The sequence below is a fragment of the Macaca fascicularis genome, chromosome 20, assembly GCF_037993035.2.
Source record: "Macaca fascicularis isolate 582-1 chromosome 20, T2T-MFA8v1.1".
Classification (NCBI taxonomy): Eukaryota; Metazoa; Chordata; class Mammalia; order Primates; family Cercopithecidae; genus Macaca; species Macaca fascicularis.
Genome location: NC_088394.1, coordinates 66932949 through 66957819, shown reverse-complemented (window position 1 = coordinate 66957819; position 24871 = coordinate 66932949). Strand labels below are relative to the sequence as shown.

The window sequence follows — 24871 nt, the reverse complement described above, 5'->3', positions numbered from 1 at the left end:
TCTATGTCTGTCTCTCTGTGCTATGCTATTGAAGAGCAATAATACAGATGCATTTATGGATCTTAACAGGAGTGCTCAGCTCACCAACTATTAGTCGAGGGCCCACGGTGTGCAAAGTACTGGGGAAAAAAGTAGAGAATGCTGCCTTGCAGGAGTTCACAATACAGTGTCCGTGTTGGGCAGGAAGGTGGAAACGGGGCAAACAGATGGATTACTGGCGATTATGAGTGATATCAGAGAAGGCCACAGAGATTCAGAAAATAGCAGGACTAGAGACATTCTTATGAAGAAGATAGTTTGGAACGAAAGTGAAAAAAATAGGTAATAGTTCAAGAGGCCCTTGCCATCAATGACTCAGGATTCCCCAGGCATTCCAGGCAGAAAACAGAGCAAAGAACAGCACAGGAGTGAGAAAGTTCAAAGGAAACTTGGGAAACAGAGGGGAGGTTGGTTTGGGTGAAACGTGACCTGTACATAAGGGAGTGAAGGAGGATGAGGCTGGAAGAATGAGATGGGACTGTGTTGGAGAGGGCTCTGGGCACCCTGTGGAAAGACTGCCATGTAAATGACCCCGAGACATAGCAAGCCTGGGTGTGGACAGATCTGAGGGCAGTTAGACCAGATGTGGAAACAGCACTTAGAAGCTCCTGCAATTAGCAAAAGGCAATGAGTAGCTCTAGGCCAGGGGCTGGGGTGGAGGAGAGAGGCAATCGAAGTGAGAACACTGTGGTTTTGGAGAAATCTCAACAACTCTCCCAGATCTTGGTGCTGATGATGTCATTTATCTAACAATATTACTCTAATAGAGTCACTAAACCATCCATCCATCTATCCATCCACTGAGCAAGTATTTGTGTACCTAGGGGCATTGTTCATGTTATGCGTTTGATTTGGAAATTCTTCTACACGTATGTAATGAGTTCAAAGTCAAAGACTGGAGAAACCAAATGTTCTAGGATGACTTACCCAAGTAAAAATGATCTGCATATTATAAACAATGTTTCTCAAATTGTGATCATTGGATTATTAGAATGAAGGATACTTTAAGAAAACAAAGAATCAATATTCAAAGTGTTTATGCCTCCCTCGGTAAATCCCAACACCCATGCAAATGATCAAAGGCCCTGACACGTCCTGTAGTTAAAAACAAAAGTAAACAAAAAACTGTTTAACCTTTCGGAGTTCACAGTTTGACCACAGGACTCTGTTACTGAATAGTATCTACTAACCTTCCAAGAAACACATTATGAAAAATATTGTTACAAATTAGTATATGAATTTAAGGCATAGGCCTTCGAGTGTAGATACTCCTTTTAGGTTACCTCTAGCTCCAACCATTATCTGAAAGGTAAATGAGAGGGACCACAAATCAGGGTCTAATCCACACAGAGATAACTTTTACCTTTAACCATTTATTGATGCATCCGGATTATTGATCACCTACTATGCGCCAGGCACTATATATGGAATTCACAGTGCAGCAGTCACCGAGAGATGGACGTCCCTGTCTGCAAAGAACTAAACTTACAGTTTAATCAATAACACAATCTTCACTACAAGTTGTGACAAACTGGCCACTCGTTCTCCTACCCTCACTTTCCCTGTGATTCTTCAACTTATATTTACCAAAGCAGTTTTATGACAGTGATATTTCAAAAGTTCTCTAAAAAGCATCATTAAGAGGTAGGATCCCACTGGGGGAAGTGGGAGGCCAAGATGAGAGAAGTGCTTGAGTCCAGAAGTTTGAGACCAGCCTGGGCAACATAGGGAGACCCCCATCTCTACAAAAATTTAAAAAGATCCACCAGGCATGGGGGCACATGCCTGTGGTCCCAGCTGCTTGGGAGGCTGAGGTGGGAAGAACTTGAGCCTGGGAGGTCGAGGCTGCAGTGAGCTGTGACTGTGCCACTGCACTTTAGCCTGGGTGACAGAGTGAGATCCCGTCTGAAACAAAACAAAACCAAACAAGAGGCTGGATCCCAAACCAGTACATTCCTCTATTAGCCAGCAGATGTGAGAACAGACTAGCTAGGAAAGGAGTTTCACAAGAACTGGCTTAAATAACCCCAGCTAGGGACAAATTTTAATTTTCCTCATCTCTGGATTCTTGTCTCTCTTTGACAAAGACCTCTACCCATGATCAACTGCTGGGTGTTCAGCCCAGTCCACCATTCACAGTTCACCCCTGGGAGCCAAACTTCCCTCCCTTTTATAGTTCCAAATGTTTCTCTCTCAGTTTTTTTTTTTTTTAAATAATGACTGATGTTCTAAAATCAGCTAGCAAGATAGGCAAAATAATCGGTAATTTCTAATTGTATATTTAAAATATCAATACAAATTGGCTCTGAGCTGCAAACCAGAAAAAACAGACTTGGCTTATAAGACATTAAGAAAATTTTTAGTCTTGAGGTCTGCATGTTTTGTGAGCTTTATAAAGAGGATAAAAGTGAAACTTCAGCTTTTAAGCCACACTGTTAAAAACTATATTTACATCCAGTATAATTCTGCAATCATTAAGCCTTAAATGGGTATTAAGCCTGATTCAAAGTAATGAAACAGATGGTGAAAACACACACTATGGATTCTTCAATCTGGGGAGAAAAGGGCTGATTCGTATGTTTCAAGGGCCAGGCAAAGATAAAAGACCTCATCCCAAACGGAGCTGCTTCCTCCTCAAACCTTAGCATTCCCTCCAACGTATTTCTCCGTGTGGAAAGTATTATTAATGTCAGTATCCCTAGTGCTTGTAAAAGATTCATAGACCATTTCCTCCCCTTCCTGAATTCCCCTGTCTGTCCTGTCGCCGCCCCATGTTCGTTCATCTCACTGTTGGGCGGTTTGGTGACGCCAGCTGCAGATTCCATCACAACCCAGCTGCCTGTCATAGGATCACAGCATTTTAGAGCTGGAAGGGGCTTAGAGATGGCGTTTTCAGAAGAGAAAATGGGGCTGGGCATGGTGGCTCATGCCTGTAATCCCAGCACTTCGGGAGGCCAAGGTGGGTGGATCACCTGAGGTCAGGAGTTCAAGACCAGCCTGGCCGAAATGGTGAAACTCTATCTCCACTAAAAATACAAAAATTAGTTAGGCGAGGTGATGGGCACCTGTAATCCCAGCTACTCGGGAGGCTGAGGCAGGAGAATTGCTTGAACCTGGGAGGTGGAGGTTGCAGTGAGCTGAGAAATCGTGCCATTGCACTCTAGCCTAGGCAACAAGAGCGAGAATCCATCTCAAAAAAAAAAAAAAAAAAGAGAAAACAGAAGCTCACAGGACAGTGACTTGTTCAAAGTCACACAGTGAGCACAAATTGGGATCACTGTAGGCACTTTTATTACTTTGCTTTTCTCCTCTTCTTTTCCACTTCTGAAAATATTTACAGAATCCTTTATAGGGACCACGGTGGGAGATTAGGAGAAATTCTACAAGGTGAAAATAAAAATGTTGTGTACAGTCAGCCCAAAGGTTGTGGGAGGCTGATGAATAAACATAGATGGAATGGGAGGACTCAAAAACCAGTATTGGACTCATTCATTAAGAAAATTTATTTCTTAACTTTAGGGAGAACGTGGAAAAGTCTCTGTGAGGATACCACCGTCATAAATGTCGTAGGCAAGACCAGTGCTGCCAAGGGTACTCAATGGAGCAGACGAAAGTTTGGGAAGTAGGATATTATCATCATCTCAATGTATCTCCCAAAACATATTTAACAGTTACAAAGGGAAAAACAGTAACTTTACGGCATGAAAACCTGGCAGACACCACCTTACCAAAGTGACTATCAGTTATAAGCCACACTGACATCACGCACCCCCCATATAACACCCTGAGAAGGGCATGTCACCTCTGGTATTCCTGACCAAAACACATGCATGTCTTCAATCAAATCACGAGAAGCTTCAGACACATTCTATCCAGCCATGGAAAAATACTTTTCAAAAGTGTCCAGGTATGAAAAACAAGGGAAGACTGAGAGCCTGTCATAGATTGAGGGAGAGGAAGGAAGCACAGCTAAGAGCTGTCCTGCATTTAGGATTGTGGATAGGATCCAAGAAATAGGACGTGAGTGAAAACACTGGTGAAATCCAAATACAATCTGTACTTTGGCATTAGTACTGTACCCATTAATTAAGAAAAGCAATTTCTTTTTCTTTTTTTTTTTTGGAGACAGGGTCTTGCTACGTTGCCCAGTTTGTCTTCAAACTTCTGGTCTCAAGTGATCCTCCTGCCTCAGCCTCCTGAGTACCTGAGATTACAAGCATGCACCACCATGCCCAGCTGATTTCTTAATTTTGATAGTTGCACCACAGTTATCTAGGATTGTTACCATTGGGGAAGTTGGGTGAGGAATACGCAGAAACTCTCTGAACAATTTTTGCCAACTTTGTTGTCTAAAATAATTTCAAAATAATTTTTTAAAAAGGAAAAAGAGGTGCGGTGGCTCACGCCTATAATCCCAGTACTTTTGGAGGACAAGGCAGGTGGATCACGAGGTCAGGAGATGGAGACCATCCTGGCTAACACGGTGAAACCCTGTCTCAACTAAAAATACAAAAAAAAAAAAAAAATTAGCCAGGTGTGGTGGCGGGCGCCTGTAGTACCAGCTCCTCAGGAGGCTGAAGCAGAAGAATGGCGTGAACCCGGGAGGCAGAGCTTGCAATGAGCTGAGATGGTGCCACTACACTCCAGCCTGGGCAACACAGCGAGACTCCGTATCAAAAAAAAAAAAAAAAAGGGAAAAAGAAAAGGCTATGTGATGCAAGGAAAGACAGTAGGTCATGGGATGGAGCTATAAAGCACAGCAGCTGACCGTTCCTTCTAGAACCTTCTAAATCCTAAAAGATGGACAGAGGCCACTGGGAATTCGCCATTTCCCTTTTGGGTTAATCTGAACTTGTACATTATTATAGCCATTACATTCACAAGTTAGATAAACTTCTGAGAATAAACCCCAGGGTGTGGAAGGGATTAAAGAAGAGTCCGATTTCCTCATCAGTTGCAGCTGGTAGACGGTGGTAACAGGACTGCTGTTGAGTGACTTCAGGGCAGCCACCCTACAGGCTCAACTCCCAGAAGCTACCTGGCCCGATTACCTGGAATGGGGAGTCCCACTGTCACAGTAAAGGATGAGAAGTGGGTACCCAGGGAAGCAGTGGTTGGGGGAAGAGGGCATCTTTGTTCAGGCTGTGTTTGTTCTACATGGTGTGTATATATTTCTGACAATGAAATGTCCCCTTCATTTATAGATGTATCACTGCAGAGTGTGTGTGAGAAAAAGAAAGAGACATGTCAGAATCCCACACAAAACAGCTTAGCCCTTCATTCCATTATATATACAAAGCATTGTGTACGTTAGTGATACATTTGCAGAAGGGGTGGGAATGTGGCTTTGCTGGTATTTCCAAATGTAAAACAGGTCTCCCATCCCCTCTGTTTGCTTGTCGCTGTTTCCTTACAGCACGAAAATACCGGCATTGGAGGCACTCTTGCCAGAAACTTGCTTGGCAAAACATTTACATTCCTTTGTATATTAAAAAAAAATCACTTCTTCCAACGGGTACTTTTCCACGTCCTCCCTGATTTCTGTGGTAATAATGACCACATTTGGCTCCAAACCTGGGTATGCGGTAGAGAAAGCCACCTCCAGATTCCAGATCCTGAAATCTCGTGGAAGATTAACGTGGACGTCAAACTGACGTTACCAATTTAAGGGATTTAAACACTCAGCTCTAGAGTAAACAAAATCCAGTGGCAAAGTTTTGGACAACTTCAGTGACGTTTGACAACACAACCCAGATGTTGGGGAGTGCAAACCTTGGAAACATAGGCTTTCCATTGTGTTCTGTACGAGCAAGATGTTGAGTGGGACAGACCGGCTAATGAAGGAAAGAAGCACTGATAATTGTTGAGTGACTTTTATGGGGCAGATAGTATGCTAAATGCTCCATGGACACTGTCTCACTCACCATGTGCAGTGAGGTAGCTATTATTTATTGATATGGACATGAGGCTCAGAAATCTGCAATTTGCCTCACTTGGCAAGTGACAACATCAGTATTTAACTCATGTGAGTATGACTTTAAAACCTTTGCTATTTCCAGAAGTCAACACTGACTGTATGTAACATTCCTTTGCTTAAAGCCTCCCAATTTCTCTCATTGCCACTAGATCAGTGAACGTCTTCGCTCAGGCTTTGATGCCTTGGTGGTCACCCCTGCTGACACACAGAACTAAAAGCTATTTACCTAAGGCTGGGGCTCTCTTAAAAATGTGGTTCCCTCGGTCTTCCCACCTTTGCCAGCATTTACTATATGCCATGTGATTTTTTTTTTTTGTTTTGAGATGGGGTCTTGCTATGTTGCCCAGGCTGGACTTGAACTGCTGAGCTCAAGCCATCCTCCCTCCCGCCTCAGCCTCCCAAATAGCTGGAATCATAGGTGTGCCCCTCCGTGCTCAGCTTTGGCTATGTGATTTCCTCATTCACAAGTCTGCCTGGAACTCCTTGTCCATGAGGGTGTTGATACTTTTTGAATCTAACGATACTGTGTGCTTAGTGGTTAATACCTGCTTCTTGCCAAATGAATGAATGAGAATTAACAGATATATATATATATATACATTTATATATAAAAATATATAAATTTTTTTCTTTTTTTTCTGGAGACAGGGTCTCCACCCAGGCTGGAGTCCAGAGGCATGATCACAGCTCACTGAAGTCTCAACCTCCTGAGCTCAAGTAATCCTCCCACCCTCAGTCTCCCAAGTACCTGGGACTAAAGGTTCTCCTGGCTAATTTTTTGTACTGTATATAGGGACAGGGTTTTGCTGTGTTGTCCAGGCTTGTTTCAAACTCCTGGGGCTCAAGCCATCTGCCTGCCTCAACCTCCTAAAGTGCTGACATTACAGGCATGAGCCACTATGCCCAGCCAGGAAATGTTTCAAATACTTGAGGTAATAAATATTTTCAAATTTTATATAAGATTCTATGTAGGTGCTATGAATGTTACAACTCACTGTGAATAATTTACTAAAGCTGAATTCCTCACAATTCATATTAGATAGTATTCAATGGTTTTATCTCAGTGGTTCTGAACCAGGGTTATTTTGACACCCCCGCCCAGGGGACATCTGGCAATGTCTTGAGACATCTGGATTATCACCACCGCAGGGAAGGTGGGCTCACTGGCATTATCGGGTAGATGCCAGGGGTGCTGCTAAGCATCCTGCAATGCCCTGGAAACTCCCTCCAATGCCAGTCCTCCCAAACAATGCCCACATTGCCGAGATTGAATACCCCTGCTTTGTTTGATTTAATGGCATGGCATATACTTGAAGGCTGTCAAACCACAGTTCATTTGTTTTTTTGTTTTAATTCAGATTTTTGATTAGCCAAGCTGGCTGGCATTGCCTCAGTTTGTCTAAATTACCAAGGACCGCTGGAATTTTCCCGGGAATATGTTTCGGGAAAGGTCAGAAACACTTCGGTCGTCTTCACGCTTCCACTCAGTAGCAATGTTTTTGCACATTCATTGACTATCAACTGGTTGTCTACGACTCAAATTACATAATGAATCCAGCACATAAATTATTTACCCAGATTTAATTCCAGCAACTGTTATCTTTGTGTTTTTTTCCCCTCTGCCAGCTAGTCTGGCTCATTTCATTGGAATTTTGGTCATGCCCGTTCTCCTTCTGTACTAAATTATCTCCATAACGTGGTAGAAACAGAACAAGCTTGTGTGTGATATGCTTAACTGTTAATTTACCTAATTAAACTAATTCAATTAAATCATTTACATCTTTTTGGTAACGTGCCAGTTGATACCACGGCAGAAGTGGGATGTTTCAGAAGATGATTGTTCAGCAAATGAATGGGGGAAAAAAAAAAGGAAAACAAAATGAGACAACCATCCAAATCTCTTGGCTTGAAACATTAAATGATACTGAAAAAATTCAGCTTTCACGGGGTACTGTGATTAGATATTTTTCATAAATCAATTTTCTCTAGAAACTGGTATTTTAACAGAGTGGTCACAATTTATTGTATAAAATATTTTAAATAGTATTTGTGCATTCACATATTTGGTATGTTGAAGTAATGTGTACTTGTTCCCACATTAAGGTGTGATTTGTGAGATGTTTTGTGATGCTAGCAAGATGTGAACTGAGCAGATTCTTTTGAATGAATTTGCAAAATAATTTTGCTAAATTACATAAATATCTTTAGGATACATCCATATTTCATTTACAGTCATCCTCGAAACATCATGCCATAGTGATAAATGTACAAAATGTACAACATTTTATGCCAGTAAAAATCAACAGAAAAAAAGACAAGAAATTCTAGGCAGGAGAACTTAAATAGTCATCTCTGTGGATCTGCATCAACTCCCTGTATCATTTGACTGATATAGAATCTGCACTTGTGGTGGAACCTAGGCTTGTTGATGGATGGGCCACCCTGGTTTCATCTCTCCAGGGCTTCTGTCTGGGTGGGGACGGGTTTGTTGGTCAGGATTTGGTTCTCTCTTCAGGAGCGCACATGCTCAGGGCAAAACCTGAGGCAAAGCCCTATCTTGACTTATAATGAGGGAATAAAGCCCTAGATTTCATAGAACTTCAGAAAAGCCTGCATGAAACCCATCTACATTCCTCCATCTGAGCAACCTCCTGATGTTTCCTGGTAAGGCCTATAAGATTCCAGGACAAATCACAACATACAATAAGACTTGGCACCTGCTTGGAGCTTCCTCATCAGAAAGGTACATTTCCTCTACCACGCTTCAGGGACAAACAGGCAATATAGTTTATCTTCTGGATGTTCTTGCTTTCTACCTATTTTTACTTAAATCTAAACATCTTTTTCTTTTCTTCTGCCATTTAAGAAGCCCAAGAAGATAATCCGTGGAAATCAAACAGGATGTTTTCAGAACCTTTTTTTTTTTTCTATTTGGGAGGCCACCTCTGCAGATACTTTCCTCTACTCAACCCTTGGATGGGATCATTTGTCTTTACAAATCAATGGTTCCAGCACATCCTAAACTTCCCGACAACAGAGCTTTGGAGGTTGGCAATCAAATGTCTGAAACTAACCTTCCTCCCACCACTCATGCTAAACTTACTCTCTTTTAGTAAATACCAATTCCCTGAAGTCAGGGACCGCCCCGTCTATCCATTTCAAAGCCCAAGCACAGTGACTGGCACACAGAAAACACATAAATTATTGATTTCATAGTTAACAGAGAATAAAAAGAATTTTCCCCAAATCAAAGTCATTTTTCTGCCCAAAGCAACTTTCCCTTTCAAATTCCCAGAGGTCAGCGGCCTCATGACTTCCTGGCACCCAGATTTATGTCCAGAGTTACAGTCCAATGGGCCAGATTTCCAAAGGCATTCACATTTCCTCTCCAATACTCATGTGCCCTCTTTCCTCTGCCTTTTGCTGTATTCTTTCCTCTTGATAATGTGCAGTCATCCTCCCAACTCCCACTACCATCTCTGTCATTCCCAATCTCCAGTGAGTATTATGGATTTGAAGGAAACTGTGAAACAGACAATCCTCCTGGGTTCGTTTGCTTGGGTTTCCATAACAAAGTAGCCTGAGTTACATTTGCTCTGTGAGGAAGCCTCCCAGGCTCTGGGAGGGTAGACATCCGAGATCTGGGTGTCGGCAGGGTTGGTTTTGCGTGAGGCCTCTCTCCTTGGCTGTCTTCTCATTGTGTCTTCAAATGGTCTTCCCTCTGAGTCCTACTCTCCCCTTCTTTCTTATAAGAATCCCAGGCAAACTGGATTAGGGCTCACCATTTTAACTTAATTACCTCTTCAAAGACTCTATCCCCAAATCCAGTCCCATTCTGAGATACTGAGGGTTAGGACTTCAACACAGGATTTTTTGCAGGGGCTGGGGTGGGACAAAATTCATCCCATAACACCACCCTTTGTTGTTATTCAAGAGCTGTTAGGGGAAAAAAAATCAGAATTCCTTCAATTTTGCTGAGTATTGGATAGACATAGTTTTATAGCTAGAAGACTAACATTTCCTCTTTTCCTATCAGAGAGTGTTGGAGTCTTGGCTGTGGCTGACAATGGCAACTACTGCCTCAACTTCCAGTTCTCCTTCATCCTTTTTCGACTTACCCAAGTCTTATCCTCCACCTTCCACCATACTGGGTGCTGGTAAGACTGAGCAAACTGTGATCTCATCCATTTGTCGGTGATGTGTTTAGGTCTGGTCATATGTCCCAATGGAAGGAAGGCCTGCTGAAGGATTCTGGGGAAAAGTTTGCTGTTAAGAGGTTTAGAAATTGGCTAGGCACAGTGGCTCATGCTTGTAATCCCAGCACTTTGGGAGGCCGAGGCAGGTAGATCACCTGAGGTCAGGAGTTCGAGACCAGCCTGGCCAACATGGCAAGATCCTGTCTCTACTAAGAATACAAAAATTAGCCAGGCATGGTGGTGCACCCCTGTAATCCCAGCTACTTGGGGGCGCTGAGGCAGGAGAATCGCTTGAACCTGGAGGCGGAGGTTGCAGTGAGCTGAGATCACACCACTGCACTCTAGCCTGGGAGACAGAGCGAGACTCCATCTCAAAAAAAAAAAAAAAAAAAAAAAAATGGAGAGAGATCTAGAAATTGATGCTTCCTTTGTACCTCTGGACAATATTGGGTCTCTGTGAGATGTTAATTTCTGTGCCAATATTACCATTCAAAGGGGACCTGAAGGAAGGGCCAGCTAACACATCAAGAGGAGCATTATCCGGAAGAAATGGAAAAATTTCTTGATGACACCAATGAGCCACTGAATCCACCCATCTGAGAGCCCACGCTACCACTACATTTGTTGTTTGGTGAGACAAAACTGTTTCATATTATTTAAGCCACTTTGAAACAGATGTTTACTATTTTCACCCCAAAAGCATACTAACAAATAGAAAGGCTTCAGACCACTTCTTAGTAGTCACCCACCAATCATGCTTCCCAACTCAGTTGTCCCATTTGTAAAACAAAGGTAATGACACTCTGTGGCATCACTGTGTAACTTGAGTGAAATCTGTCATGCAAGGTGCCCAACTCAGTGCCTCATAAGGAGGAAGAGTCTGATACACAGAGGCCATTTCTAGCTTTTGCTCTTCCAGGGGCTTCTGGTAGCTTGAACGTGGCTCTCTTTGCACATCCTGCGTATGCAACTTTGCAGAGCAGCTCAACAATTTGGGCTACTGATCGTTTTGTTCACAGCACTTTGGGAGGCCCAGGTGGAAGGTTCATTTGAGTCCAGGAGTTTGAGACTGGCCTGGGCAACATAGCGAGACCCTGTCTGTATAAAAAACGAAAAATTAGCGGGGCATGGTGGTGCATGCTTACAGTCTCAGCTACTTGGGAGGCTGAGATGGGAGGAGCACTGTAGTCCAGGAGGTTGAGGTTGCAGTGAGCCATGATTGCACCACTGCACTTGAGTCTGGGAGACCCAGTGATACCCTGTCTCAAACAAAACAAAACAAAACAAAAAACAGAACTAGTATGAACTACTGACTTAAAAGTAATCACCATCTTTCACCATCTTTTTTTTTTTTTTTTTTTTAAAGCAAAAAGAGTTCACTATTCTATAGAAATTTCCCTTTCCTGAAATTGTTCACTGGGTTGGACTTTCTTATCTGGAGCTTTCCAAAGCAGAACATGTCCACGAGGGGGTCTCATAACTGGGCCAAAGACCAGCAGCGGGAGTGTGTCTTGACTGTCCCCACCCTCTCTTCTGCTGTGTTTCTGTCACTGCCCTTGTCCCACCTCCTGCCCTCTCTGCCCTGACCAGTGCACAGCCCCTGACACAGTGCTTTCCAGTGGAATGATCAGCAAGTTCTTCTTGAGCAGATGCTTGGCTGTAGGAACCACTGAAGCAGGAGGATGGAGAGGGAGAAGCTGGGGAAGTATATTCCTGGGAAGTACTTTGTAGACATCTATCTCTTTGGTTATCTCTCTCCCCAGTCTTGTGCCTTGGGATGCGTGCTGACGCTGGGGCCACTTGCGGGTGCCCAGACAGCCTGGCCCTTACAGAATGATTACAGAAATACATACGTAGGTACCTTACACACCTAGCAATTTATAAATTGCTTAATGTATGCCAAGCATAATACCCCAGGTTTTATAATCTCATATAACCATCACAATTCTAAGGGCATGAAACCTATTTTATAGATGAAAACACTAAGGATCCAAGCGCTAAAGTGACTTGTCCAAGGCCTTATGGCTGGTGTGTCGAAAAAGCAAAAAGTGAAACCAGAGCCTAGGTGTTTATATCCAGGAGTTAATGGGTTTCATGGCTGTTCTGTAGTCAGGGCACTGCAGGAGGACTCAAGGGGATGGCAGGTGGGTCAGTCTGATGGACCCCTCTCGTGTGTGATGGAACAAAAGAAGCTCTAGGGGAGGAGGTATAATCACCTGGCGTGGGCAAATCACAGAGATCCTGGCACTGTTTATCCATCTGAAAAATCAGCATACAGGTATCAGCCATATCCTTCTCTTGAGAGCATTGCAGAAATCAGACGGGTCAAATCTATCAAACCACTACCAGAATCTATCAAACCACTCTTGGAACACAGTAGGTGCTCAATACATGAGAAACCCATGAAAGCAAAACAAAGTCAACCCATGAAAGCAAAACAAAGTCTACTTTCTTACCATAAAAAAAAAAAATGCTTCAGCTTCTCATCTGTCAACCGTGATCCTCTTTTTTTCACTTTTTCTTCCCTTTGTGTCCCCCTTCTTCCTTCCAGCCAACCAATAGCACTCACCCTTGGGCCCTGGCTGGCCACACCTCAGTGGGCACTAACTGGTGAGTCCCAGCTGGTGTGCACTGGGCCGCCCATGAGCCCTGGACAGCCTGGTTGTGATGGCCAGAGCTCACTGGTGACAAATGGGCTCTCTGTGCCTGTGACCTGGTGGGGCCAATTAATCACTGGGAGGTGCTCTTTCTGCATTATATATGGCCAAGAGCACCCCTTGGAGTCAGGGAGGACAAAGCTTTAGGAGGGCTTGTTTGTTTGTTTGTTTGCAAACTAGAGGGACAAAAAGGAGGTTGCAGGGGTAGGGGGAGATTTGAGAAAGAAAAAGAAAAGGTCAAAAACTAAAATAGAGCAAGAAAGGTGATAAATGGCCTGAACTGAAGGGTGGCTATCCTGTCTGGCCTCAGGAAATCACATTCATGGGGATTAATACAGAACTGGTCAGAATTAGGAAAACCATTCTAATAATGACAGAGTTTGAATGCAGTTCTGTAGCCAGAGTACCCAAGAATGTATTCAAATTTATAATCATAGGGTGTGTGTGTGTGTGTGTGTGTGTGTGTGTGTGTGTGTGAGAGAGAGAGAGAGAGAGAGAGACAGCCATTCATGTGTACGTGCACTGATGAAGAACTATGTGTATGTGGGAGGTTTGCAGGAAAAAATATGATGGCTGCATGAGCTGCATATAAACCAACATGCTATTGAGAGATACTCATTATATCTGTTTTTAATCACAACATATAAACGTGGGGAAAGCAGTCACTGCATACTCAAAAGATACACCTTGAAGATTCTGTTTGCATCCTCAGAAAGTGCCAGAATCTGCTGTAAGCAAAATCTCGGAGCAATCCAAGTCAGCGCCTTTTCCTTCCCCGAGTTCTGCCCACATGCATAAAGATGTCAGCGTGTTGATTATTCTGATTAGACTTTTAGTGTAATTTACGGGGTCCAGTCATTGTGCCTGGGTGTCTGGCCTGCACTTGCTACCCTGACGATGCCATTTTTAAAATGTCAGCTCGGCCATGATTCATGGCTGATGCTGGTGACATTGCTGCTGACCTGAAAGAGTTAGGCAGCAATATTTAATTAAAGCAAAAAAAGAAGAAGAACAAGCCAAAGGAAAGTAGAGGGCAAAACCTAAAAAGAACTAAATTTTGTTGCTGGAAAGATCAGCATCTCCAAACAAGGAAGAGGCACTGCAAATGCAATATAGTGTCACTTATTTGGGGCTCTGTGTCTACCTGTCATTTGTGAGTGGTAAGGTCATCCATAATGAGTGAGACAGTTGCTTGCATCCCATTCACCATCATTCTGGGGCTCTCATTCCCTCTGTCTGTGGGGATTCGCTGGGAGATGGAGCTGTCACTGCCTCTGGCTTCTGTCCTCACTGTGTATTGTTGGCCTGCCTGCCACCCAGCTCGCTAATGGCAGCAGTACCTGGGCACCAGCTACCTGTTCCCACCCGGATAGCCTCTTCCCAGCTTGCAAAAGGCCACACTCATTTCCAAGCTCCTAGCACCAGGATGCTGTGCAAGACCTGGGGTGAAATGAGTCCTGTGCCCTGCGTGTTGGTGGTACAAATCCAGCCCTATCAGCAGCAACAGTAGCCACTGACTAGCATTAAGATAGGTACTTGGCTGGGCAAAGTGGCTCATGCCTATAATCCTAGCACTTTGGGAGGTCGCGGTGGGCGGATCACGAGGTCAGGAGTTCAAGACCAGCCTGGCCAATATGGTGAAACCCCATCTCTACTAAAAAATATAAAAATTAGCTGGGCATGGTGGCGCACGCCTGGAGTCCCAGCTACTTGGGAGGCTGAGGCAGGAGAATCACTGGAACCTGGGAGGTGGAGGTTGCAGTGAGCCGAGATTGTGCCACTACACTCCCGCTTGGGCGACAAAGCGAGACTCTGTCTTGAAAAAAAAAAAAAAGAAAGAAAAGAAACAGGTACTCCCCCAGGCCTCGTGAATTTATTTAAGTGGGAGAAAAATTACCCCTTAAAACACACACACACACACACACACACACATATGCACAAACATAGACACACACATATTATTTGGGAGGTCTACTAAGCCGGGTCCCTTTGCCAGGAGTGAAAGGACAGAATTTCTCCTTAATGGGAAGGCCACAGTGAGCTGAGGTTTGAGAACTAGAGCCAGCCTTTGTCCAGGCCTGCGGGAGCCAGGCTATTGTCTTCTAGGTTCCCCTTCCCCAGTGACCCCAGGGTCGGGGGCACACATGCTGGCCTTGAACTCTCCGTCTGTCTCTCCCACCATATTAATTACTATTCCCTTTGGTCAGGCTAAGAAAACAGCCTCGACTGCATTAGGACTAATTAAGAAGAGTGAGCTTCCCATTCTGGCAGCCTGCATCGGTCCCTGCAATGCACGGGCCAGGAAGGCGCCCTGACAATCTTATTACCACAGAAGAAAACACCTCCCCGCACTCCCTCGAACCCCCAACAGTGAGTTCACCTCTTCCATTACGAATGCATCTGCCCCCAGCCACCAGTGAGGATAGCCTGGGTCAGCCAGGCATGCAGGGCCGAGGAATAGCCACGTTTCCTTAAACCAAGGGGAGTTAGCAGAGCAAATGCAGGGTCATGTCCGTTTCTAACTCCATCTGTTGCCTCCCTCCTCCCTCCCCACCATAAATAAATTAATAGACAGAGAGAGAGAATAAGTATGGATCACTACATGTCATTATCCCTTAAACCTACCATGCTCCCCATTGAAATTCACACGTTTACAACCTGCTCAGGAGTAGAATCCAATCCTCTGGATTCCAGAGGCTCTGAGGCCCTTCTACAAGGATCTGAAGACAGTAGTTACGGGAACTGTCTTCTCCATTGCGTTCTCCCTGTCAGCCTCACCATGTTAAATATCCGTGAATACTGGGGGGCCTCCAACAGACTCCAGTCACTGCTTGCTCCCATCCGTCTTTCATGAGGCCACCAGAGTCATATTCTAAAGGACATCCGGGTATGCCACTGGCCTGGTTTACACAACTCCCTATGGATCCCTCCATGTCTAGAGGAAAACCCTTAGCATGGTTTACGGGCTCTTTACACCCATGGCAGGGCCTTCCTTTCTTTTTCATCTTTTGTCAATTTTATAGACCATATCTAGCAACTCTCCCAATCACCCTACTCTGGGGATAACAGCACAGAAGTTCTATGGTTCAAGAGAACAAAGTAGGTAAAGTAAGTTATAGGAGAGTGAAGCCAATAGAGTCCAGCCTCCCCCCACACCCAAGGGGATGGCTGCTACTCACCTCCCATCAAATGTCATTTGGAAATAAAGACCTTCAGATTTTTTTTTTTTTTTTTTTTTTTTAATGAGTTGGAGTCTCGCTTTGCTGCCCAGGCTGGAGTGAAATGGTGCAATCTCGACTCACTGCAACCTCTGCCTCCAGGGTTCAGGCAATTCTCCTGCCTTAGCCTCCTGAGTAGCTGGGATTACAGATGCCCACCCCCATGACCAGCTAAGTTTTGGATTTTTAGTAGAGACAGGATTTCACCATGTTGGCCAGACTGGTCTCGAACTCCTGACCTCCCAAAGTGCTAGGATTACAGGCATGAGCCACTGCGCCTGGCCAAGACCTTCAGATTTTTTTAAGCCAAATTTTAAAAATGTAGAATTGCCAGATTTTAAGCATTGAGAACTAATTAAAATTTGAAGATGGAACAAAACATGTCGACCCACAGGCCCCCAGTGGGAGCTCTGCTCTCTAGTCTGGTTGCCCGTAGCAGGCTGCTCACAGCTTCCTGGGAAAACCGAGTATCCTCACCCCTCCACAGCTGGCTTGGGGCTGTGCCTTCCATGACTTGTGTAATTCATGAGAGCCTTCTCTTCCACTCTTTTTTGTTTGAGACAGGGCCTTGCTCTGCCACCCAGGCTGGAGCGCAGTAGTGTGATCTCTGCTCACTGCAGCCTTGACCTGCTGGGCTCAAGCAATCCTCCCGCCTCAGCCTCCCAAGTAGCCGGATACAGCATGCACCACCACACTTGGCTAATTTTTTAATTTTTTTTTTTTAGAGACAGGGTCTTGCTATGTTGCCCAGGCTGGTCTCCAACTCCTGGCCTCAAGTGATCCTCCCTCTTTGGCCTCTCAAAGCACTGGGATTACAGGCACGGGTCACCCTGCTGGCCCTCCTCCACTCAACTCAGTACAACCTGCCATCCACTGCCTTGACTTGGGGTTGCCAGATATCCTAGAATGCCCAGTGCCATCTGAATTTCAGTCAACAATGAATCCATTTAATTAAAGTATACCCTAAATATTGCATCAGACATACTTAGACGAAAAATGACACATTGTTTATCTAAAATTTAAATGTAAGTGGGTGTCCTTTATTTCCTCTGCTAAATCTGGCAAACCTACCTCAGCTACACCACATCCACCTTGCATTCTTTCCGGACACTGCTCTAGGTGCTGGGGATACAGCAAGAATAAAACAGATCAGAAGAAAATCCCTTTGCACGTGGTGCTTCTGCGCTGCAGGCAGAAGAGAGGAAGTTTCCTCTTCTATTCCAACATCATTTTGGCTCAAGGGTTTATAACAGGAGTAAGGACGAGTATCGCTGGGTCAGAGCCCTGGCTCTACCACCTGTCAGTTGTGCTGCTGAGCCTGTGGGCCATTAACGAGCCCATCACTGAAATGGGGCAACAGTGCCTTTGCTGCAGGTCATGAACCAGAGGTGACACATACATACTTAGGACAATGTCTGGCATGAAGTAAGTGGCCAGTGCATTGAACCAGGTGACACATGGCACTGTTTCTTGTTTCCATTTCTGTGCCCCCCTTACCCCCAAAAGTCCCTCAGAGGAAGGGATGTTGCACTAATTACCTTGTGCTTCCAGTGCTCAAAAGGTTGTTGGCACATGGTGGGGACAAAATGGGTCAGCTAGTGGGTCACAATTGTGGCTGCTCTAGAACATAAGATGTGGATTTTCACTGTCTTGATAGAAGCAAAGAGAAATGGAAATTTGAAGTAAGTTTTGTGATAAAGACGGACAAACATCTAATGACAGAGAAAGAGTGGATTTCTTTTTAGCCTGAATTATGCAATTTGTCTATGGACCCTAAACGGATATTAACAGAAAATTCACCTTGCTTTTCCTTTATAGATGCTAAGGTAGTCTGTTTCTACGGATACTCTTAAAAATAAAGCACTCTGATTTTTACTGGAATCTGGGTTGTTTGTTTTTGTTTTTGTTTTTAAATGTCAGCCAGGCACGGTGGCTCACACCTGTAATCCCAGCACTTTGGGAGGCCAAGGCAGGAGGATCACCTGAGGTCGGGAGTTCAAGACCAGCCTGACCAATATGGTGAAACCCCATCTTTACTAAAAATACAAAAATTAGCCAGGCTGCGGTGGCATGCATCTGTGATCTCAGCTACTCAGGAGGCTGAGGTGGGAGAATCACTTGAACCCAGGAGGTGTACACTGCACTGAGCCAAGATCGTACCACTGCACTCCCACCTGGGTGACAGAGGGAGAACCTGTCTCAAAAAAAAAAAAAAAAAAGAATAAAAGAAAAAGTCTCCCGATTATAAAAGTACATATATATTCCATAAATGTGTCATTATTTATAAATTTAATTAGATTGTTAAACACGCGGTTAGTCCCAGTTTTTATTATTTAGAATAATGATGTAATGAATTATCTTTTATATACAATTCCATGATTTATTTCCTTGGGGGAGAGAAAACCCGAGAAATTTGGTCAAAGAGATGCACTTTGATTACAATACTGGAAATGTATTAAGTACCTGGACCCCAGGAATCCTCAAACCAAATGCAAGGAGGCAGGTGATGACCTTCATGGGACAAGCTGGGGTCTCCCAATAGTGTCATTGGAGGTGAGTCTCTGTGTCTGGAGAAGCAACTAGACCTTGGGACTCTAGTTTCATCCCCAAGATTCTCCTCCATTTGGCAAGGGGAATGTTTGGGTTTGAGTTTATGAAGGCAGCGTGTTGCTTTCTTATACCAAGAGGTTCTTCAGAACTGGTGAGTTCTGAGTTCCGAGGTTACCCTGAGCACACGTGAAGTTCCATCTTTAAAATCAAAATGTGTCTCCGCCTACATCTGCATGAAGATTTCTGTCTAAGTACAAGAAATAGAGTTTTGTGGTCTTCAAACTTTTCACAATCTCAGAGCCCTTTTTTCAAAAGAAATTTGATATTAGGGATAGCAAATGCATGGTTTCTAGGCCATTATTCTCCCATCCTGTACCTACTGATTACAATGCTCTCTCTCATACATTTGAGACTTGGCCTTGGGGTCTTCCGCACAGCAATCTAGGCAGCCCCTATTAGGTGGCTGGAGTTAGCATAACCCCATTCGGTAGACTGGATATTGAAAGACAATATAAAGCAGATCAACTGGAGCTAGACTCTTTGACAAAGGGGTGAGGAGTCCAGAGCCCAACCCATTTCCTTCCCCCCTGAAAAGACTCTTGAGAATTCTATGGGATCCACTGATCTAGTCGATCTGTTCTGATCCCTTCAAATCTCAGCACTTCAAGATTCATGCATTCTGTTATTCACATATGAAGAGAATGTTTCCCTTATGCAAGAGCTCTTGTTTGTCACCTCACGCCTCTTTGCCATGTAATTCCTGTCCACTGGATCGAGGTTTAAGTAGAAGACATTAAGATACAGAAAGACCCGCTGCTGCACCCCCAGCAATGTCAGCAACGGGGCCTGAGCAGCAGAAACTGTTTGTGATCCTAAGAGCATCTTAGAATCGTTCTGTGGTTTTTTGTTTTGGTTTGTTTTTTCTACCTTGGGCTGCGAGAGGCTACACAAGGCTCTGGATAGACAGGTTTTATTGAAGTCACTTTCAAGCTCCCCTGCCTCCCCACAGCTGACCTGACAGAGAGAGTTAAGAATCATCTAATTAAAAACACAGATCATTGCAGTACCAACTAGACTCATATTGAGATGATCACTCCACTAGCTCCCAATGAGGTCCTGCTGAGACTAACACCTGGCCAAGCCATAGGAGGGAAAGGCTGGGGCCTCCCCACTGTCCTAAGAGCCCTGCTGTGTCCCTGGGTTTCTCTCTGGCTGGGTGGATAGAAGGGACAGGCAGGACCATTTATTCAGCTCAAGGTCCTCCGTGCAGCAGGGCATCTAGGCAGGTCAGGGCCCGCTGCCATGGAGCCGCCACTGAGTATTACCATCACTCCAGACAGTGGCATGTCCCCTGCAAAAAGAGATTTGAAACTCCACAAGCTCAGCCCTCCACCCCCTTGTTCTCCCAGACTTATAAAAATAGAAAGAACACATGTTCCCATTAGTCACTTGCTTGAGGGCTGCTGTGGGGTATACGCACGCAGCCTGTACACTGGAACCAAATTTGAATATCATTTGCATCTTGCAGATAGACAATGGATACCACATCAAAAACACACAGAGTCCCCACTCCTCTCTTCCTCAGCAAGGCACCCAATGAGGCAGACCAGATGACATTTCCTGGGAACAAGGACTATCGTTTATAAGTTTTCAAATCCACTTGATAAGGCCCCTCCTGGCAACCGAGGCCCACCCCAGCTGGAGAGGCGTTCTGAGAGGCTTTTAATTAAACTTTTGCTTGCCAAGAGCAGTTTGCATACACACAGGGGGACCACACTCCTAGGGGAGCCATGAAGCCTGCCACTTCCTTTGCCTCTGTGTGTCCTTAACTCTCTGAGGTTACGAGGCAGAAGACCAGCCTGTGCTGGCAATGATGCTTCTGGAAGGGCCTGGGGAGTGAGCCTGCAGCGGGAGACAGAGTTGAGCCCGCTCTGTGGCTGCACAGTGCCTACTGGGTGAGCCGTGGCTTCCTGGCCACCTGTGTAACTCCCAGGGCAGTGGCCAGAGTAAAAGCCGGAGAGGATGCGGCTGCACGGGGGTTATGTCATGGCACAGCCAGAGGGAGAAAGACTGGAAGAGCCTTCAGACCCCACAGGTGGCTCAGTTATTGACCTGCATGTCCCTTCTGGGAGGGGGTGAGCTGGAAGAGAAGGAGGCGTCCTTTGTGGCTCTGACCTCCCTTGACCTGACCTTTGTAACTCTATCAGGACTAGTGGTCAGTAGTTATCCACTGTCAATAAACCGCCCAAACACACTGTAATTCAGAATGCAGGGAGGCCCATCTATTTGCGGATCGATCTTGGACTCGAAAGTTGACAAAATGCAGGGTCCCTTGTCTTTCTTATCATAATATTGAAAATATGTGCTGCGACAAATTGAATGATCTACACCTCCCGTGCCCCACTCCTGGGGCCCTTAGTAAATACAAGAGGATTGATTGAGATGAAAGGTGAACGGGAGGTCTGTGGTGTTCCTCTAAGGAAACCAAAGCCCCTGAAGCAGGGGCTGAGGACTAATTAGTCCATCTCATTAAGTTTATCTACTAAGGTCCCATGGAAACAGGTTAGGGCTACCCTGCCCCAATTATCTGCGTAATTTAAAAACAATCTGCATCTGCTTGAATAACTGAGGCAAAAACAGACTTTGGAGACTTTAACGATCTATTTTAATAGAAATTTCAAGTTCCTGGCTTCTCTCCCTACCCCTTTCCACTTGACTTTGTGCTGTGTGGACTCATCTACGGATGGTGTGTTTGTTGTTGTTGTTGCTGTTGTTGTTGCTGTTGCTGTTGTTCTGCAGAAAACAATAATGTGTTTTTGGAGGTGGTCAGATAACCTAATTGGGTTTGATCTCAAGATGGGGAACAGGGGGCTGGGAGTGCCGGGCTGGCCTTCTGTTCTCCAGTTGCTGGGACAATGGCGGAGGTGAGGAAGGTCAGTGACTTCAACAGTCCTCTGGGTGAGTCTGCCTGAGGTGCCCACTCAAACTGGGAAAACAAGCAGCTTGGCTGATGCTTTCCAGTCAGGGGCAGCATGGCTATTTACACAGGGCATTGCAGGTAAGAGTCACACCTGCCTAGTAGAGTTGTGGGGTGGATTAAATGAATGAATACTTCTGAAATGCATCCATAGTGCTTGGCAGGAAGTAAATAGCACTCAATGCATGTTAGCTGTTATTAGTGATATTATGATGTTATTAGGATCGTGGAATCATCCTCATTATTGTTTGAACTGGCTGGCTGGCTGGCTGGCATTGTGTTCAGCTTTCAGGTGCACCGAGGCAGAGTTTTCCCAGGTCACACCTGCATGATGGATTGGCACAAAGGAGGTAAAGTAGGTTTCTCAGGCTTGGGACTCTTGATATTTTGAACCAATTCATTCTTTTTTGAGACAGAGTTTCACTCTTGTTGCCCAGGCTGGAGTGCAGTGATGCAATCGCAGCTCACTGCAACCTCCACCTCCCAGGTTCAAGTGATTGTCCTGCCTCAGCCACCTGAGTAGCTGGGACTGTAGGCACCCGCCACCAGGCCCGGCTAATTTTTGGTATTTTTAGTAAAGATGGGGTTTCGCCATGTTGGGCAGGCTGGTCTCGAACTCCTGACCTCAGGTGATCTGCCCACCTCGGCCTCCCAAAGTGCTGGGATTACAGGCATGAGCCACTGTGCCCGGCCCAATTCATTCTTTGTGGGGCTGTACTGTACTCGGTAGCAACTTGTGTCCTTAGATGCCATTAGCACTTCTCTCCCCTCATTTGTGACAAACAAAATTACCCCCCAGGCACTGTCAAACGTCCCCCGAAGGGCAAAATTGCCCGGGGTGAGAAGCTCTGGGATAAAGCGGTGGTCATGAGTCATAGTTCCCATTTCGTGTCTCACCTTCTATCCTAGAACCAAGGCCTCCACTCAAGCTCTCCCCTGTTCTGGGTTGGGGCTCACAGGTACTCACCAATGAGTCACCCTCAGGACCTTAGGAATCTGCCATTTGTGGTCAGGGCTATCTGCTGCTGAAGCCTAGGTGGCCTCTGCAGACCTCAAGGGCATCCTCCCAGCACCAGTGTCTGCACCAGAGCCCTGTTACCTGCTGAGGCTCCCTGAAAGGGTGGCGAGTGCTCCCATGGCCCAGTGCACTGGGGATGGCTGCTGTATGAGTTTGTTTCACACTGCTGATAAAGACACATCTGAGACTGGGTAATTATATAAAGAAAAAGAGGTGGCCAGGCACGGTGGCACACTCCTGTAATCCCAACACTTTGGGAGGCCGAGGTGGGCGAATCACCTGAGGTTGGGAGTTTGAGACCAGCCTGACCAACACAGAGAAACCCCGTCTCTAGTAAAAATACAAAGTTAGCTGAGCGTGGTGGCACATGCCTGTAATCCCAGCTACTCGGGAGGCTGAGGCAGGAGAATCACTTGAGCCCGGGGGTGGAGGCTGCGGTGAGCCAAGATCATGCCATTGCACTTCAGCCTGGGCAACAAGAGTGAAACTCTGTCTCAACAGAAAAGAGATTTAAGGGACTCACAGTTCCACATGGCTGGGGAGACCTCACAATCACGGCGGAAGGTCAAAGTCACGTCTTACATGGTGGCAGACAAGAGAGAATGAGAACCAAGTGAAAGGGGTTTTCCCTTATAAAACCATCAGATCGGGCCGGGCGCGGTGGCTCACGCCTGTAATCCCAGCGCTTTGGGAGGCCGAGGCAGGCGGATCACAAGGTCAGGAGATCGAGACCACGGTGAAACCCCGTCTCTACTAAAAATACAAAAAATTAGCCGGGCGCGGTTGTGGGCGCCTGTAGTCCCAGCTACTCGGGAGGCTGAGGCAGGAGAATGGCGTGAACCCGGGAGGCGGAGCTTGCAGTGAGCCGAGATCGCGCCACTGCACTCCAGCCTGGGCGACAGAGCGAGACTCCGTCTCAAAAAAAAAAAAAAAAAAAACCATCAGATCTTGTGAGACTTATTCACTACCACGAGAAGAGTATGGCAGAAACCACCCCCACGATTCAGTTATCTCCCACCAGGTCCCTTCCACAACACATGGGAATTATGGGAGCTATAATTCAAGTTGAGATTTAGGTGTGGACACAGCCAAACCGTATCAGCTACCCACCCACTGCCACTGCTACCAGGGTTAACAAGAAGCTGTGACTTCTGCTACCACCAACTCACCAGGACTTTCCCTTGCTTTGGCTGCACTGTTCTTTGTGAGTTTGATGCAAGGAAGCCAGGTGACATCCTAGCTGAAGTCAGGGGAGGGTGGTGTGGGAAATGGCTTCCCCCCTGTTTGTTTGTTTCCATGCTCTGCTAGCTGGACACCAAAGCAATCCTGTCTTCTCCCTGGATGAGGCATAGAGCTTCCAGGACCCTCCAGTGACACAGATTCCCCTGAATTCTAAATCACACCTTTCTTCCCTCCAGGGATGCCCTGAACTGATTCAAGCCGGTCTTGCTTCTCTTAGATTCAAACTTCTTCAGTTGTATGGCTAGACAGATTCTGGGGAGGCCTGGACCTCAGCAGTCTGTCTGATACCCCAATCTGGAAGCTCTGATGCGTAGGAAGCACATAACTTCTTACAAATAGTAGAAACTTAATTTTGGAGTAATATTAGGTTGGTGCAAAAGTAATTGAGGTTTTTGCCATTGAAAATAAAATACCTTATTTTGCAGATGAAAAAACTTAGGGCCAGAGAGATTAAATGACTGGTTCAAGGTCACACAACTAACTAGTAACAAAGGCAAGGACAAATGCTCAGTTCCCTTTCTGGTGTCTATCTTTAACTAGCAAACTACAAAAAGTATTATACCAATTAACTATTTTTAGGAAAGGGATTTTGTATAACATGCCTTTTTATCTGACGTTGGAATAAGGGGTTTCATATGTCATTGTGGTGGGAAATTGAAGTGTATCCCTTCACGCCACAAAGCATTATTTTTATTTTAAATATTTTTGATGAAATATTCCTAAGATACATTAAATGAGACTCCCCCAAATATTTTTCCTCATCAGTATTAGTGTGTGCATTTTGTGTTACATCCTTTTGTTCCTATAGAAGACATTTCCCCCCATTATTTTTGACATTTAAATTTTGTTCCAAATACTCAAAATTACTATATATAATTTCTACATAAATGACATAATAATTATTATTGGTATTTTCACCAACAAGTCTATGTTTACTAGTATGTGGAGGCTAAAACTGTTTCCAAGTGGGAAATTTAATCAAAAGAAAGTCAAATCT

General features: G+C 45.1%; 2 long non-coding RNA genes across 2 annotated transcripts in view; one reads left to right on the top strand and one right to left on the bottom strand.

Annotated features, from left to right (window-relative positions):
- LOC107128432 (uncharacterized) overlaps positions 1–8361 on the top strand; it is a 33720-nt gene extending 25359 nt beyond the window's left edge. Inside the window, exons 2-3 of the long non-coding RNA XR_006694654.2 lie at positions 6810–6948; positions 7375–8361. This is a non-coding gene — a long non-coding RNA (uncharacterized lncRNA). The remainder of the gene's footprint in view (positions 1–6809; positions 6949–7374) is intronic.
- The window catches only part of LOC135968873 (uncharacterized), a 316880-nt gene that overhangs the window by 272733 nt on the left and 19276 nt on the right, over positions 1–24871 (bottom strand). The window lies entirely within an intron of this gene.